The following is a 5,249-nucleotide window of genomic DNA, read 5'->3' on the forward strand; positions in this document are numbered from 1 at the left end:
TAGCGGCTGCGCAGCAATGCAGTGTGGGAAATGTAGTGTATCTATGGCTGACTCTTGAATAAAGACTCTATTCTTGCCGGTTCCTGTGAGCTATTAGGCTTAAACGGATCAAATGTGTATTCATTTTTGCATTTTTGTATTTATTTCTTATGTGTGTGTGTGTGTGTGTGTGTGTGTGTGTGTGTGTGTGTGTGTGTGTGTGTGTGTGTGTGTGTGTTTCTGTAGATATCAGTGGTTGCCTATACTGCTCCACTGAAAGCGTGAAGGGAAGCCCAGTTAATTACTGATTGATTGGTTGATTGATTGAGAAAATTTTACTATTCATTTGTATTTTTATTTTTACCCTATGGCAAATTAAGCTGCTACAGGAGTTTCAATAAGGAAACGTGCACTCAAACCTCCACTAATAGCTCAATTACTGTAAGTCAGCCTTGGCCACAACCCCATCTAATGTCCATTATGTGCCAATACATTGCCAATTCATCCTTTTGTTGCATTTGCACAACATCCCCATCTAGTGTCATTTGTTTGCCAGTGCAATGTAACTACATGGCACATGTAGTATTAAGTTATAATATTAAGGGGAAAAAGTTAATTATTACGTGAAAAATACGAAACTTTGACTGAAGTTCTTGTGCTCATAATGTAATTTTTAATGACACTAAGAATAACACACATATTTCTGAAATATATTTTCTGTCCTATAACTGGTTTGAGTGCAGAACTGAAAATATCAGCTATGAAGGAGTCTTTCTATTTGTCTCCTTTGTGAAAGTTAAAAGTAAGGGCATAGGCTTTGTTGCATCTGTGTTATGGGCTCTTTGCTGCTTTTAGGGTAACTGTCCAGAAGGGAGCAGTCTTGCTTTATAAACCACTTAAAGATTTCACAGCTGCAGTGTGAAATAACAGTGTTAGCATCATAACGTCTGGTATGTTCCCACATTCAAACAAAAATGATGTGTGAGCTCAAATGTTTGGACTAGCTGTACTTGTCTTTTGTGCATGCTCGTCTGCTGAGTTTATCACATAAATCCAAAACTTGCAAATGTAAAATGCATATTTATTAGTCACAGTGTCATTGCTGGTTTTTTTTATTTATTGCCTGAAAGCACTGTGCAAACCTTTATTCAAGGGAAACACTGCTAACAATTGTGACTACAACCTACGACACATCATTTTGCGTTTTTCTTTTCTTCTTAATGCTAAGCGAGTACTTATAAATTAAGCTATAGGAAGCCTATGGATAGAGCTATCATAACAAAATATGTCCCTGCATGTCAGTTCACAGCACAAAGCAGTTAAAACCTCTGACTAGGAGTGACGCCCTCTGGCTTAGTGTCATATGCCTTAATGGGCCAACAGGTGGGGTACACGCTGCTGCCATAAGGTTCAGAGGCCTCGGGGAGTAAATGATACAGAGAAATAGCTGTTTTCTGCCCTCATTAATCTCACGTGTTGGAAATTGAGAAGGGCGGGGGAACCTTCAGCCTTGATCTCAACCTTTTGACCTTGTCAGATCATTTGTTTTCATTAGTCCGCACTCAGATGAACTGGCCAGTTCCAGTTCAGACACCTACCCTGCCCCCCTAAAGAAGGGAGGATTCCTAAAAGTATCTCCAGGGGTCTTCTTAACTCTAGAACCCCCAACCCCCAAAACGTACTGCTCTAGAGTCTCTGGACACTTCTAAATCAGCGTGGATGATTCCTCACATCCGCTAAGCCTGTTTCAGAAACGCTTTCACCGGTAATCCCTGCACAATGAACAGTATGCCCTTTTTCAGAGAAACAGGAAGGGTGAACATAAACTTAAACCACATGGGAACTGTGTGGTGCATTTCAATGTTAAAGAAAACTATTAAAGATCTCCTGGGTTTACAGTATTTTTGCAGCATATTTCACATTATGGCACAACGGGAAGAAAAAAATGAACCCTTCATCTGGTCTCCTGCTGTTCGTGCCACTGAACGAGATGACTGAGTGTTCTTCCTCTCACTCTAATGCTCCTTTAGCTTGGCAGTTGGGGAGTAATTGGCTCCAAGTTTGTCTAATGAAGCCGTCTCTCAGGTCATGACCTGTCCACCTGATGACCCACTGCTGCTACTGATGTGTCCTCTGCACTTCGACAGTGACCCGGTAAGACGGATGCCTTGTGGTTCGTTCACTAAGGCGTGGTATCATAGTCACTCCTGCAAAGCAACAGGACCTTCGCATGCAGCCAGTGGAGGTGTTAGGTCTTGCTGGAAATGAACTGGTGGCATGTGTTTGCTTTGTTCAAAACAAACAAAGGTAGGGCCTTAGGAAAGCTTTAATGGCATGTTACGAGATCAGGTTAAAAGCTGCCCAGTCAACAAAGGCACGATTGGTGGGATCGTCACGCTTGTGTTTTTATCTTCAGACAGTTAGCATCATATTACCCACATCAAGTAGTCCAGGCGTGAGGAGTGGGGTGCTACAAGCCTTTGGTCTTTCATTAAAGAGAACTAATATATTCATCAAGGAAGTGTGGGCAAGGCAACAGACACAGTGGCCCCCCTTTTAAACAAGAAGAATTTACCTATTTGGTAATCATTATGACCCTGTTGATAACCAATATACAGATCTGTGTCAAATTACTTTTAAAGGCCATTCTTTGGAGTTAAAATACTTTAGTTCTTGCCTCTCGGGTGTGGAAACAAAAAGTTCTGCACAGGCATTAACGTCAGCATTTCAGGTAAGCTGAGGCCTGACTTTGTGGTGTGTCTTTAAAGGGTTACCTTGGGCCATAATGAGTCTCAGCAAGCCAAGCGCCAGGCCTAATGAAAACACTGTGACATCTGAGGGCGAAAAGGCATTACGGGTCTAAACTACAGGGGTTGTTTTAACATGCAAATGACAGAAAATGATGGTTATCACAAACACCTTTCAGACACACTAAATGCAGGTCTGCTAGCCAGTGGGCCTCGAGTCGAGAGAAACAAGCAGAGCGTTAAACACTGATGGTGTGTTGGACATGCAACATATGAGAAAACATAAAAATACTTTTTCTTTTATTTTGCTCTGGACAAAGCAGAAGATAACACTTTAGCAGAAAAACACATGGTTCTATTTATACAGTAAGGTGCGGACTAAGAAGATGGCGCTATCATATCAGCTACGAAGGTGTTATCTTTCACAGCACATCACCTAGATCTTCTAGCATGGAACCCGCGCCGTATCGAGGAAAATTAAACCCGAGAGCAGCAAATGAGCTAAAAGCATACAAATTTTCATCATCTTGGTTGGAAATAAACAGTCACATGCGCGCTAATGAAAACTGTTGCACTCGAGGTTTTCATCTGTGCAGAAAACCTCTCCAGAGAATTGCATTTCCACTTTGATACAAAAATAATGAGAAATGAGAAGTTAAACATAGAAGACCGACAATAATTAAAGATGTAAAGGACGCTGTCGGAGTGAGTTAACATAAAAATAAATCTTGGCTACAACAGAAAGTTGTTCTTAAAGAAAATATTTAAAGCCACCTGGCAGTTGTAAAATTGTTGAGTCATCACCCTCTTATCGTTTTGTTTTACTAAACTGATCATTACGTAAGTTTCATAACCAATTGCCAGTTATAACAACCTAATATTATATAAAAGGACTTAAACCATCTTTTATCATTTAAACAGGTAGTGGTTCACCAGAGTGACAGGTCTTTGCCTGTGGCAAGCTCAGTGATGTGTTTTACAGGAAGTTTTTGGCATGGTACACTTGGTCAACCTTTTTTTAATACCAACTCAATAACTGTGCTCGGGTGTGGTGAGTTGCAGCTGCGGTGTATTGTGAATGTATTTGTGATTGGAGTCTGCATGTATACACATGCAAGCACACAAAATGCAAGCTGGGTTTTGCTTGAAAGAGAGCCTGAATATGCACTAAATGTTGGTCTGTCTTTTCTGTTTAGAGGTTAATATGTGGAACTTTTTAAATACAATACTGTGCAAAAGTCTTGACTCATCCCTCATTTTAACATTTTTCTATGTTTCCAAAGAGTCCAACGTTCTGGTCATTTTTTAAAAACTGGTCTTGAGTAATAGTTCTGCAAGCCACTTGTAAATCCTAATGAATTAAGCCTTAGCTTGATGTTCTTGACGGCTCCTCCTCAAATAAATCCGCACTTCCGAACAAACAGCCTCACCAGACTATTTGTTAAACTTCACAGAGGCTCTTTACTTTGACACCAAGCTATTTACGAACATCGTGGCAGTGCTATGTTTCACCCTGAATGCTTACAAAACGATTAATGATGCGAGGTGATGAGAGACAGAGGGGTAAAAGGAAACTGCGAGGCTCTCTCAAATAAATGACATTTTATTATAATAATTATCCCACCTTGTTGAAAAATAACTAAGTTGTACATGAACACTAAATACTGCTCAGAATAATGAATTAGGAAATCAGTTTAACTCATTATGGTGTTCTTGTGAAATACAGAAAATGAAATTAACACAAACACACTATTAAATATGAAAAAATGCATTTAGGCTCCCATCAGTCATTTTAGCATAATTCAGCTGAAGGGATGAACCAGTGTTGCGTCTATTCAAAACAGACAAATTCACAAAGAACCAATTTTTAACTGCACCTTTTGGCACACACACACACACACACACACACACACACACACACACACACACACACACACACACACACACACACACACACAATTTGTTCCAATTCTTTAGCTGAATCTTTGAAAAGTGCTAAAGATAAAACAATTTGACAAGCGGAAAATAGTATTTTTGTACCAACAAGGTGATTCGCAAACAGCTAAGGACACATGCTGTGCAGTGTGTCCTCTAAAAAATTGAGGATACTGAACAAGTGGAGGATGAAAGAAGAAGTGTCAGGCCTAAAAATCTATCCACAGCAGATGAACAGCATTGGAAAGTGAGAGAAAAAACCCAGCAAAAACCTGACACAGGACCTGAGAGATGAATCTGGCCTTTCATTTGATCAGTCTACTGTTCAATGAAGCCTTATCAAAAATGGTCTCAGTGAAAGGGTGACTGGGTGCAGGACAGAAAAACACAAAATGGAGCATTGTTAGTCATGGATTGGTTCCCCCAGAGAGCAAACCAAAAAGCAGCAAACATCCAGAGAAGAGCTTTGAATGTCTTTCAAGAAGCCTGGACTTCAAATCCTAAAGACGACTTAAAGAAATTACAAGAAAGCTGCCTAAGACAGCTCAGGCTGTGTTGAAGAATAAAGGTTTCAAATATTGCTTTCGC

Source organism: Haplochromis burtoni, unplaced genomic scaffold (genome assembly GCF_018398535.1).
Source record: "Haplochromis burtoni strain Fernald_Lab_line unplaced genomic scaffold, NCSU_Asbu1 Contig_290, whole genome shotgun sequence".
NCBI lineage: Eukaryota > Metazoa > Chordata > Actinopteri > Cichliformes > Cichlidae > Haplochromis > Haplochromis burtoni.